Raw genomic sequence first — 13,784 nt, 5'->3', positions numbered from 1 at the left:
GCCTGGGAGGCGGCGGGCGCCCGGGCCGCGCCGGCGCGTGCCTCAGTTTCCCCGGCCAGAGGCCTTCGGAGCGCCGCCCCCTCTGACGCCGCAGGGCTGGCGGGCCGACAGGGGGCGCGAGCGCGGGGCTGGCTCCCGGAGGTGGGCGCGCGGGGACCGAGGCGCCCCAGGGCCGCGCGGCCGAGAGAGGCGGAAGCCGGGGCGGCGGGAGGCGGGGAGGCGGGAGGCGGGAGGCGGGGCGGCGGCGCTGAGTCACACCGGATCGGCCCGCCCGCCGCTTCCAGGGGCGGAGGTGACAGCGGCCCGGGACGGGCGGCCGCAGCCAGCTGCCCGCCGCGCCGAGGGACCGCTGGGCGGCGGAGAGCAGGTCAGGGCCGGGCGGGGAGCACGAGTCGGTGACCCGGGGCGGCGGGCGGAGGGGACCCGAACCCCGAGGGACGCGCCGCGCGGTCCGGCCTGCGCCACCCCTTTCCCCGAGACGGCCGCTGCCGTGGCCGGGAGCCCCCCGGGGGACGGGGGTGGGGGGCGCCGGCCCTCCTCGGAGCCCGGGTCGGGTCCCGCCCTGTGAGGTCCCGGCGAGTGGCAGAGGCTGGGCGGCCGGCAGTCAAGGGGATGCGGCCGTGGGCTCGTTAAACGGTGTCAAGCCCGGGGCTCTTTTCACTGCACCGCCCTGCCACTCGGGCAATGAGGCGGAATTTGAGAGCTGGGAAAGAATTCGACATTAGCCCAGCCCCCTGATTTTACAGATGAAGAAATCTTCTGGCTTGCTCAGAGTCCCATCCAGTCGGTATGGGAGTCCGTGATTCTGTGTCAGGGAGGCAGGGAGGGATGATTTCCGAGGCAAGAGTAAGACCTGTTTGGCTAGAGATGCATGTTTGGTTATGCTGGAGTTTTGCTGTTACCCGCGCACACCTGCATTCCTGCCACAGGTCCTGACGTCCGCCAGGCATCAGTTTCTCAAAGCGCTTAACCTTGAAAAGGGTGACGGTGCTGTCAGTTGCGTAAAGGAATACTGGGGTTACAGACTGGTCAGGTCTGCTGCACATTAGGTGCTGTGGAGAATGCTTGGGGTGTAGAGTTCGTTTTTAAGTGCAAAAAAAGAAAAAACCCACCCCGCTTTAAATGCAACCTCATTATCCTTTATTTTCATCAGGCAATAATGAATGGCTCTCCCAACGTGATTCTGTTATATTGGTAACTTGCCTACTTTACAGTAATTTGCGGATCTTGTGTTGAAACACTTTCTTTACCTAATTAGTGATGCTGTGGTATGTGGCAAGCCAGTGGCAGGCTTAATGTTTAGGGTTTGAGCATAGTTTAGCTCCAGTTGTTTGAAATAGCTGAGTTCCAGGGGGGGAGAGTAGCACTGATTAACCCCTAGTTGCATTTGGCAGACGAAGTCCCTGGCACCGGACAGGTGTGCGTTCTCAGTTAGTGCTGTGTTGATGACCCTCACAACAGGAATAGATTCCAGGTGATGAACGAGTTAGTTTATCCCTCCCCACCTGTGTTTCTCTAAATTATTGAATTAAAGGATCTCTAGCCCGTTTCCATCTCCTGACTTTATGTGTTAATTTGGAAACTGCCACTCATTGTGACAACAGAGAGTTTTCATAAAACAAGTCACTTTATCAGCATTGGCCTACAGAAGTGAAAAGTGATTTTTCTTTTTCTTTTTTTTTTCCTGGGTGCTTAATTTATTTGATATGAACAGGTTTCCGTTTTGAAATGATTTCAATAGGTGTCAAGCCAAATTAAACATGCCTACTTTAAGACAAATTTTTTTCTGTCCTGCTTTTTATTTTTTATTAAAAAAAAATTTTTTTTAACGTTTATTTATTTTTGAGACAGGGAGAGACAGAGCATGAACGGGGGAGGGTCAGAGAGAGAGGGAGGGAGACACAGAATCTGAAACAGGCTCCAGGCTCCGAGCTGTCAGCACAGCGCCCGATGCGGGGCTCGAACTCACGGACCGTGAGATCATGACCTGAGCCGAAGTCGGACGCTTAACCGACTGAGCCACCCAGGCGCCCCTCTGTCCTGCTTTTTAATTGGAAGATATATAATCAAACAAAGAAAAGTCCTTAAAGAAATCTGAAATAAATAACAGTATGATACCATCAGTTTCTTAGAAATAATGTACAACCTGTGATTACTTTTTTAATCTCAGCAGTGCCAAATGCCATACGTAATAACCTCTCAGCCATAGTGCAGTTCATAGAAATCAATCATATCAATCAAATGAAAAGGAGATTCAGCACACACATCTGAATGGAATTGCTTAAAATAAAAGCATCAAGCGTTTAAAAATTACGGATACTTCGGTGTTCACTGACGTTCAGAGACTGGAATGGGGTGCTTTGTGAGAACAGCTAAAATCTGACCTGGGAGTGGGGTGTATGCGGTGCACAGATAACTTTTGCAATAAACTGAGAACATTCTGCCTCAGGAAATGTGATAAGATGTCATTTCTGTAGCGCTCCTATTGTGTGTATTTTCGGCTGAGATATAATAATCTTTATAGACAATCTGTCCAAATATGTACGAGTTCTTTATTTTGCCTTGTGGCCCTAAAGCAGAGCCTTTCCCACTTCTTGTTTCCTTTTTTTTCTGGCTCCTTCTGAGTGGCCCTCTTTCCCACAGAGACACTTTCCCGTTCCTCTTTCATCCACATTGCAGTTCAGAGCCTCCTTCAAGCATTGCTTGAACTTACACCACTTCTTCTCCCCTTAAAGAATATGACAAATCCTAATTCTTGAGTCACCATGTAGGATCTCCTAAACACTAAGGGTGGGCGTTCATTTGTAGAACATAGTGCAAGACTCCTTGAGACTCTGGTTCTGAAAAAAGGGTGCAGTGGACTGCGTTTAGGTTTTTATCTCCTGTGTACTTGGAGGCTGCAGTCGAGGAAGCCTTGAGAGCCAGCAAACTCACTTATCTCTGCCTCAGAAGGAAATCCTTTCGTAGGATGCATGGTGAATCTTCAAATGTCTTATTGCCCTCAACCTTGCCACTTTACAGGATTGGGCTAAAATTAGCAAAAAGCTATTTTTCAAATTTGAGATACTTCAGTGATGTTTCAAATTGCAGATCCTTTTTACATTGTGAGGATTTTTTTTTAAATGATAAAAACAACTACAGTGGAATGCAGATGGAAACTTGTATGCCTGCCTATTCCCAGTATAAGGCTTGAACTATTCTCTAGGTTTATTATCCTGTTTCTGAAGTCAATTTCTTACCTACAACATAGCATTGTTAATGGGATTATCTGCTTTGACATTCTCAACTGGGATTGGTTTTTAGCTAAAGTGTCCTGAACATTCATTCAGAATACTTATGAAAAGTTTCACAACAACCGTCGAATTAATATTAAATAATTTCTTATGCTCAGTTTAGGAAGACATCTGGATAAACTAATTTTCAAGATTGGATAATGTAGTCTTGTTGGTCAGGTGTTAGTGATGAGATTTCAGGGGCATCTGGCTGGCTCAGTTGGTAGAGCATGCGACTCTTGATCTCAGGGTTGTGAGTTCAAGTCCCACATTGGGCATAGAGCTTACTTAAAAAAATTATGAGATATTAGTCTCTCACCTGGAAAGGCAGAAACCTAAAGTAGCAGCATCACAGAACAGCTCTATAATAAAAGGGCCCTTAAACCAAAGGTGTTAACTTTTGGTTGGGTGCTTTATCCTTGATGCTATAAAAGTCAGCCACAGGAGATAAAATAAACATAGAGTAGCTAAAATGTATTATTTCATTTTTAGATTTTAGGGCTTTCTAACTTGAAGGATGTAACCACTGAAACTGAGGCAGCATGGTGGAGCAAATAGGGCATTACACTGGGGGTCTCAAGTCTGAACTCCTGGATTTTGGTTCTGATTTGTTGATTCATTCACTACATGTTCATTGAGCACCCCTGTCCACCAGGCACTGTTCTAGGTGCTGGGGATACAGCTGTGAACAGCTGTGAATGAAACAAAGCCCTGTTGACATGCCATAGAATTCTAGTGGAGTGGAGGCAGACAGATAAAAATGTGAATGGATAGACTGTCACGTGGTCGTAGTGCTATGGAGAACTTGAAAGAGGTGTAAGTGGGAAAGCATAAGTCTAGGGGTGAGAGGGTGGGCAGGAGGCCTCTGCTAAGATCACTTTTGATCTAGGACTTGAAGGAATTGCGAGGGTGAGGGTGTGGGGGGCGGGGCAGAGGGATGAGCAAGTTCCAGGCCCCGATGCTGCATATGTTTGGCATGCGTGAGGGATGGCGAGGCGTAGCGGCCACGCAGTGCCAAAGTGGGTGAGGGAAAAGCGGCAGCAGATGAGAGGTGGTGGAGTGGGAAGGGGCACATCAGTGTAGGCCATTGTAAGGATTTTGGCCTTGACTGTGAGTGAGGGGGAAGAAGCCAGTAGAGGGTTTTGAACAGAGTTGCTCATGATGACTTAAGTTTGACAGGCTCCCTCTGACTGCTGGGTGAGAACAAAATGGGGACAGGGCAGAGTCAGGAAGGCCTTCCTTTTCATGCTAGCTGTGTGACCCTAAACCGTAACCCTTCTCAGGGCCTTAGTTTCCTCATCTGTAGAATAACCAGGTCCTTTCTAGCTCTAGAATTTTAAGATTCTAGGTAGCGTGTAATATTTCTCTGGGGAGGCTAGGGGATTGCCTACAACGGGGTCCTAAAAGTAAATAGCTTCAAATGACCCGAAAACTTGATTCTGACCCGCCTTTAGCTGAATCACTCCAAATCAAGAGGTAATCAGGTCTTTTCGGTCAGGTTGTCAGGTCATGAGAACAAAAACACTGCTTCGTGAATAATCTCTGCTGATCCCTTTAGTACTCTGCTGATCCCTGAATTTTCTCTTCCTGCTTGAAAAAGGATGAAGAGCTGTTACTCATCAACAGAGCTGGCAAGCCAAGTAGCTTTTGTTGTTAGGAAAGTTGGAAACTTTGGGGAAGGAAACAATTCTAATTTTATATTTATCATAGGTCATTGAATTCTTTTTTAACATGCAAGGAGTCTGAAAGATTTCTTTTGCTTTTAACTCCCTTATCCCCTTCCCATTCCCCGTATGTATCGTAGGTACTTGTTCTAATGCACATGTGTTTCTTTTTGTCCGCATAGGATCTTGCAAAGTGGTGATGTTTGTTTTATGTGTATTTCAATTTATAATGTTGCGTTTCATTTCGCTTCTTTTTTTCTCTAAGTACTGTTTTGAAGATCCATCTGTTTCTATGTGCACGTCTAATTCTTTGTTCTTGACTGATGTCTTACACTCCATGCTGTGTGCTCAAACCACAATTTTACTTATCTGCTGTCTGTGTGATAGATACTCAGGTTATCCCCTACTCCCTAAGATATATATACTACTGCCATGAGTATCTTCATACCTGTCTGCTTATACAGCTGTGAGTATATATTCAGAAGGGTAATGGGCTTGCATATAATGAATTTGATTAAATAGTGCCAGATTCCTCTCCACAGTGGCGGCCCCAGTCTCTCTTCTGCCAGAAGTGTTGGAGGGTTCCTTTACCCTCACATCCCAACAGTGCTAAGCTTTATCCAGCTGTACATCTTTTCTAATCTTGTAAATACAAAGTGACCTCTTATCATTTTAATTTGTGTTTCTTTGGTTACTAAGGATTTTGAACATCTCTTATATATAATAGCTTCTTCTATAAATTGCCTATTCATATCTTTGCCCATTTTCTATTGGAGTTGCTATCTGCATTGTTCACGTTTAGACTTTGCAGATGTCTTCTCCTTGGTCAGCTGTTAATTGTGCCTTTGTTGTCCTTTGATCAGGAAACATTCTGGGGCAGTTGGGTGGCTCAGTTGGTTAAGTGTCCAACTTAGGCTCAGGTCATGATCTCATGCTCTGTGAATTCAAGCCCCGTGTCGGGCTCTGTGCTGACAGCACTGTCTTTTTCTGTCTCCTGTCTCTGCGCTCCCCACTCATGCTCTTTGTCTCTGTCTCTCTCTCTCTCAGAAATGAACAAATGTTAAAAAAAAAAGTTTTTTTTAAAGAAACATTCTTAATTCTGATGTAATCAAAGAAATTCTTTGACATGTTTAATACTTGTGGAGTTTTAAGAAGTCCCTTTCAGTAGCTATTTCTGTAACTAATCGAGAGCCCTCATTGCATGTGATGTTAGATAGGGATCCAGTCCTCTTACTCTTCATTTAATGAGGCAGTATTTCCAATAATATCTCCAAGAACATCCATGCTTTCCTCCATTGAGTTGTGGTACCCTGTCTTTCATCAGTGGTTTCCATGGATACAACTGGTCTGTCTTTCAGCCTCTCTTCTGTTCCATTAGTTTGCCAGTTATTGCTCTATGTTTTATTGCAATGATTTTGTAGTAAGTTCTCATGACTGGCAAGTGTCCTGTCTCTGTTCTTCATTTTTAAGTTTAATTAGCTATTCTTGGACCATTATTTTCCCATATAAAATTTGGAATTAAGTTTATAAGTTCCTCAAACATTTGATTTTTAAGAAATTTTTATTGGGGTTACATTGAATTTATAAATTATTTCAGAGAGGTTTGACATCTTTTTGATATTAACTCATTTCCTCCAAGAGCATGTAATTTGTCTCTCCATTTATTCAGCTTTTTTTAAAAAAAGAATTTTGTTTTATTTGGAAATAATTTAAAACTAACAGAACAGTTCTAAGGTTAGTACAAAGAGCTCCTGCATATTCCTTACCTAGATGTACCAAAAGTTAGCATTTTGCCATATTTGCTTTATTACTCCCTCTGCTGTATTTCTATGCATGTTTTTTTTTCCTGACCCATTTGAGTTAGTTGCCTTTTTATCCCTAAATACTTCATCAACTCATTTTTAAATCCTTTATTAGAAATTAAAATTTTTCTCCATAAAAGTCTAGGGGGGCATTTTTGGTTAAACTAATTTCTAAATACTTCCTAGTTTTTGTTGCTATTGTGAATCATGTCTCTATTATTATTTTCTATTTGGCTATGGGTAGTTTAAGAGAAATGGTGTTGATTATTGTATGATCTTGTATCTGACAGCCTTTCTTCCCCATCTCATACAAATAGCTGATTTCTGGGTCACCCCCCCCCCCCCGCCCCCTGCCATAGTTAATCACATTCTTTGAAAATAATGATAGTTGTTTTTTAATGTTTTTTTATTTTTGAGAGAGAGCGAGCACGTGCACGCAAGAGAGAGTGGGGGAGGGGCAGAGAGAGCTGGAAACAGAGGATATGAAGTGGGCTCCATGCTGACAGCAGAGAACCCGACGTAGGGCTTGAACTCACAAACCACGAGATCATGACCTGAGCTGAAATCAAGAGTTGGCCACTTAACCCACTGAGCCACCTAGGTGCTCTGAAAATAATGATAGTTTTATTGCTTCTTTCCCATCCTTATACTTTTTATTCCTGCATTGGCTGGAACTTCCAGGACTATGTCAAAATAGTTGCTATGCTAGTGGTGTCTTTGTCTTGTTTTCAGTCTTTTAAGAGAATGAGTCTAAAGTTTTTCCATTTCATATACTATTTGTTTTAGGTTTCAGACTTTTTTTTTCCTTTTTTTTTTAATTTTTATTTTTTTAATTTTTTTTTCAACGTTTTTTATTTATTTTGGGGACAGAGAGAGAGACAGAGCATGAACGGGAGAGGGGCAGAGAGAGAGGGAGACACAGAATCGGAAAGAGGCTCCAGGCTCCGAGCCATCAGCCCAGAGCCTGACGCGGGGCTCGAACTCACGGACCGCGAGATCGTGACCTGGCTGAAGTCGGACGCTTAACCGACTGCGCCACCCAGGCACCCCTTTTTTTCCTTTTAGAGAGAGTGCACGAGCTGGGGTGAGGGGTAGAGGGAGAGAGAGAGAGAGACAGAGAGAGAGAGAGACTGAGAATCTCAGCAGGCTCCATGCTTGTTGTAGAACCTGACATGGGGCTCCATCTCACAACCTTGGAATCATGACCTGAGCTGAAATCAAGAGTTGGATCTTCACCAGGCACCCCTGGTTTTAGATGTACCTATGTCAAGTTAGGGTGTTCTCCTCTAGTCCTAGTTTATTGAACATTTTCATCATAAATGAGCATTAAGCCTTATCAGCTACCTTTTCAGGATTTGTCTCCAAAGAGCTAAGACGGCATCGGGAAGGTGCGTACCCAGATTCTAGGCCTATGCTAAGGTTAAGTTTTAAGCAAAAGAAGATGAATAAGAGTCTTCAGTACTTCTGAGCCCTACTTATATAAATTTATGGTAAACATTTCATGTTTCTAATATAAGCTTATTTCACCATTGGATCAGCCTTTCCTCCTGTTAAGAGTCAGAATTTAAATAGCTGGTGTGAAGAATGGGAGAAAGAGCCATATTCAGCATCACAGCTGGGGCCGTCAGCATGATTGTAAATAGAAGACCTGTAAAATTATAGTTTGCTTACTCTGTGGATCCATCTCTACTCCAGGTATAAATCTTATCCAAGTATATCTCACAGGCTATTGAGATACTTTAGCTCTTCAGCAACCGTAACTCCTGGGGAGTTGGGCAATTGATTGTCATGGCCATCTCTTTTGGTATATGGTTGGGTTTTTTTTTTTTTTTTTTTTTTTGAACGTTCATTTATTTTTGGGACAGAGAGAGACAGAGCATGAACGGGGGAGGGGCAGAGAGAGAGGGAGACACAGAATCGGAAACAGGCTCCAGGCTCTGAGCCATCAGCCCAGAGCCCGACGCGGGGCTCGAACTCACGGACCGCGAGATCGCGACCTGGCTGAAGTCGGACGCTTAACCGACTGCGCCACCCAGGCGCCCCGGTTTTTTTTTTTAAGTAGCTATTTTTTCCCAATTATAAAAACTATACATCTTCATTGTAGAACATTTGCAGAAATATAGAAAAGCAATTCTTTCGTCCTGACTTTTAGCACCAACTTGGAAAAATGTTGGTTATTTCTCTCTCTCTGGCCTTTTTTGGGGGAGGGGCAGAAGGAGGGGACGTGTTTGTGGAGGCGGAGAATGCACTTAAATTTGGGCTATATATAACTGTATCCCCCTTCCTCTTTCAAGGTTAGGCCGTCAACTCTTGTTGCTTTGATTGATCCTCTGAAAAAAGGCAAAAAGATAGGAGTAACTTATGGGGTGAAGTAAATGCATGCTGGTTACTTAGAAATTCTGAACAGGCTATGCCTGGGGGAGCCATTGTGCACAGAGAGCCCAGTCTCACTCTCCGAATATGGGGCAGTTGAAGCCCAAATGCTAATAGACCGAAGACTAGCTTGGTGCAGGAGAAGGGGAGAAGTCTGTCTGATGTCACTTTGCTTTGGTTCATTTAGGACTTTCCTTCTTTAGGCCATTTTCAGAAAAGAAAAACATGGAGAATATAGTTGTAATTTATCTTCTTTTGACTCTGAAATAAACCCAATACAGCTGTCTTGTTTCCCTCATCACCTGCTATGTGCTGAGTGGTGAGGGAGTGGTAATAAATAGCAGGAAGTGAGAATTTCTAGGTTAACATTCCTGTCAGCTGGAAGATTCCACATCCAACTGCCCTCCCCTCCTTACTCCCCATCCCTTTGTCTACTATTTTTTGGTTTTGTTTTTCATTTTGTCCTACCTAACACCTGTCACTTCCTAAAATGCTGTCTGCCTTCCCCATCCCTCAAGGAGGAAGTCCTTCAATGGCAGGGACCTTCTTTTGTTCACTGATAAATCCCAGGCAGGTGGCCGGCACATAGTGTGCTCTCAACAAATGGAAGCTGTAAAATGAATCAGTCTGTAAAGAGGCAGCTCTGTGATACACAGCAAGGAAATCTAAGGGAGGGGTGAGGAAAGAAAGTCCTCTCGGCCTCCTTTAAATACATGGGTCCAATAAGCCAGTAGAATCCCCGTTTCCTCCTTGACCTTGCGAACGTAACCTTCAACCAGCCACAGAGCTAATTTTTCTGCCCCTGTTTCAGCAGTTCCTGTGGAGTGTAGGGTTTCTGAGAGTGGAGTGTGGGTGTCCGTGTTGCTGACAAGCACATGGTGGGAGGAGGGCCCCGGAGAGAATAATCAGTGCTGACGTTCTAGCCATGGGTTGTGGGCCGGGCACACACTCTGCATTGTTTTCATGAGGTGATTCTCTTAGGATAAATGATCTGCCCCATCAGCAGGAAAAGTTGCAATGGATGTGTCGGCCTGTGCTGAACTCCCCAGCCTCACGCCCCATGTCCTCCCACTTTCTAGTTTATTCTGCCCTCCCATCCCCAGGAACGCAGAAACCTTTTGGCGTTTCTGCCATTTCTGGATCCAGTTCAGGATTGTCATGATGAACACTCATGTCGCATATACCTGGTTACTTTATTATAAAGCGAGACCTCAGATTATATTGGTGGTAGCACAATATAGGGCGCTAAAAAAAGTTGCCGCAAATGCATCACAGTGTTGGCCTGGAGGCCAGTGTCACAGACCCAGTTTGTCTTGTACAGACCATTTTCTGACTCATTGTCCTGAAATACTGCTTTTGCTTATTACTCTAGTGTTCAATACTTGTTACCCACTGTTCCCCCCAATAAATCTTAAACCACTGCCTGGCCCTCAAGTCTGATCCAAATCTATATATATATTTACTTTTATGTCGCCATTTTCTACTCTCATCATTCATCAGCTTCTTTTCTACAGCAATAATGATAGCAATAAGTATACTATTAATTATAATTATGGGGGTGCCTGGGTCGCTCAGTCAGTTAAATGTCCAACTTTGGCTCAGGTCATGATCTCATGGTTTGTGAGTTCAGGCCCCACAGTAGGCTGTCTGCTGTCAGTGCAGAGCATGCTTCTGATCCTCTGTTTCCCTCCCTCTCTCTCTGCCTCTCCCCCCCCACATTCTTCCCTCTCTCTCTCTCTCTCAAAACTAAACATTAAAAAAATATAATTGTGACTATTTCATCTTTTATTTTACTGGGTTTCACTAACAGTCTGAATTCAAATGAAAGGGAAGGAATATAAAACAGCAATACTAATATCATAATGGCAGCTAATATTTTAGCCAGTCACCATACTAAAAAATATATCCTCATTTAATCTTTACAATGGTTTTATAAGAAGGTGCCAGTGTAATCGTCATCATACATATGGAGAAACTAAGGTACAGATTGGTTGAGAGGGGCACCTGGCTGGCTCAGTCGGTAGGGCACGTGACTCTTAATGTGAAGGCCTTGAGTTCAAGCCCCACGTTGGGTGTGGAGCCTACTTAAAAAAAAAATTGGTTGAGAAACTTGCCCTGAAGTTATACTGCTTTTAAGTGGTAGAGCTAGAATCTCAGACCCGTATCTATCTCCAAAGCCCATGCTCTTTTTTTTTTTTTTTAATGTTATTTATTTTTGAGAAAGACAGAGCACTACTGGGGGAGGGGCAGAGAGAGAGAGACACAGAATCCGAAGCAGGCTTCAGGCTCTGAGCTGTCAGCACAGAGCCCAATGCGGGGCTCGAACCCATGAACCGCAAGATCATGACCTGAGATGAAGTCGGAGTCTTCACCGACTGAGCCACCCAACCCAAAGCCCATGCTCTTAACCAGCATGCCATATGTAGTAGGCCTCAGGTAAGCAGGTAACTGAAGACAAGAAGTGACACACAATCTCAGGGTTATTGAGGACTGTCCTTTTCTCACGCATGCCATGTAATTTATTCACCAGTGCTCTGGGTTGTGGAGAGCACGGGAGGATTTTTCCTGGAGCCTGAACCCTCTGTGGGGGCTCCTCTCCAGATCCTGCACCAACTGCTGCAGACAGAGCAGGTGGCACCTCAGAAAGGATGGGCTCCGAAACTTTCCATCTGGGTAGCGTGCTTTGGCTTTTCAACCTTTCTCCTCAGGAAGTATTTAAGATTTGCAAAAATGAGGGGCGCCTGGGTGGCTCAGAAGACACAGAGACTGCTTCGGATTCTGTGTCTTCCTCTCTCTGCCCCTCCCCTGCTCACACTCTGTCTCTCTCTCCTTCAAAAATAAATAAACATTAAAAAAATAAATTAAAATTCCTCATTTGTTTCAATTTTTTATTTTTTTTTAATTTTTTTTTTCAACGTTTTATTTATTTTGGGACAGAGAGAGACAGAGCATGAACAGGGGAGGGGCAGAGAGAGAGAGGGAGACACAGAATCGGAAACAGGCTCCAGGCTCTGAGCCATCAGCCCAGAGCCCGACGCGGGGCTCGAACTCCCGGACGCCGAGATCGTGACCTGGCTGAAGTCGGAAGCTTAACCGACTGCGCCACCCAGGCGCCCCTGTTTCAATTTTTTAAACAATTGACTTGTTTGAATCAGGATCCAAGAAACGGGCACATACTGCATTTAACGAATGTGTTTCTTAGGTGGTTTTTAATTGATAAGTCCTCCTTAGTTTTTCACTTTAATTTTTTAGTTACATTTTATTTTATTGAAGAAACTGGGCTTTTATCTTCTAGTTTCCCACATTCTGGATTTTTAAAATGGTTTTTGACTTAACTTTATTGACCTAATGTGAGTTAAGTTACCCTTTTAATCTGTCAGTCACTACAGGAGGTTCCAGGTTATTCAGCTTCCAGAAATAGAAAGGATTCACTGGCCCACATACTGCTTGGTCTGGCCCAAAGGTAATTTCTGAGGAGTCTTCCAAAACATCCCAGGTGACAGAGAATGATGTTATCAACAGACTCTCCATATTTCAAAACATTTAGCCTCAGAAAGAATTTTATAACTTCTAACTGGCAAGGCATTTCTGTGTTCCCTAGAGTTAGTGGAGAGAACGGCAAAGGCAGTGAGTAGTCTGCTTTTCTTCTTTTAGACAGTGTTTGTTGCTTTAAGGATTTCTGGGGCTCAGTGCCAGAACCTCCTTGGGATATTATTGTCTTACAGTTTAGATCTGCTTATCAGGAAACAGAATCCCCTAGGGGTCAGGTAGGAGGAGAATGAGTTTACATTAAAACCAGACGTTGGTTAGTGGCTGTTGGGGTCCTGTATTCTCGAGCAGCTAGCGGGACTGTGGCATATACTAGTATATACATTTTCTAAAACCATAGTTTTCATTACTTCTTGCTGCTGCCGCCTAGGTGTCGTTGGTGTTGTTTAGTAATTATGAAAGCTGGACCACTGGAGACATGAAGAAGTCCAGTTTTGTCTCGTTTTTCTTGTAGACTTGCTGCCTTGAGCTGCTAGTCACCTGCGATAGTTCTGTAGGGCAGTGAGTCAGTATTAAAGTACAAGGAATGAATATCGTGGAAGTACGAAGCGGTGCTTGGATTTATGTATTCACTGACTTGAAGATTGTAAGAATACAGTATCTCAGTGTCAATATTTTCATCTGGTTTCAAAGCCAAATGTTAATAAACCAAGGCTAAAAATCTTAAACACAGAATGAGGAAGGCATGTAATCAATTTAAGTATTTTAAGTAACTTTATTATAAGGCTACCTGCTTATTTTAAGAGGTGTGCTTTCAGGCATTGATAATAAAGGAATGAATCTCTGTGCTTTTACCAGAATGTTCAGACTCTATTACACTCTGTAGGTGCAAGTTAGGCTTGGTCTTTTTTCTCTTCTGGTGACTCTGAAAACTAACAAAGTAAAGCATATTTATTATTGACAATTAAAGTGTTAATCAGAGCGATTTGATAGTTTACTGATTGTTGTTCCTTGTGGTGGTCAAGTAGCAATAAAAATAAGCACCTCACATTCACATCTGATCGCAGATGGCAACAACACATACATGAGATCATGTGTTTGAAAAGCAAGCTGTAGATTATTAGATTGTAATAATGTCTGTTGTAAAACTGTAGTACCTTGCAGAGTGCTGCCAGCATTTTAGT

The 13,784-nt window shown here is 43.9% G+C and overlaps 1 protein-coding gene across 1 annotated transcript in view; it reads left to right on the top strand.

Annotated features, from left to right (window-relative positions):
• Positions 1 to 228: 228 nt before the first annotated feature.
• DNMBP (dynamin binding protein) overlaps positions 229 to 13,784 on the top strand; it is a 112,852-nt gene continuing 99,296 nt past the window's right edge. The window contains exon 1 of the mRNA XM_025918095.2: positions 229 to 367. The gene's annotated coding sequence lies outside the window, so the exon portion shown is untranslated. The remainder of the gene's footprint in view (positions 368 to 13,784) is intronic.

This window comes from Puma concolor, chromosome D2, assembly GCF_028749965.1.
Source record: "Puma concolor isolate L17-30 chromosome D2, mPumCon1.1.hap2, whole genome shotgun sequence".
NCBI classification, from domain to species: domain Eukaryota; kingdom Metazoa; phylum Chordata; class Mammalia; order Carnivora; family Felidae; genus Puma; species Puma concolor.
The sequence above is the reverse complement of the archived record's forward strand: the minus strand, read 5'-3'. Positions and strand labels throughout refer to the sequence as shown.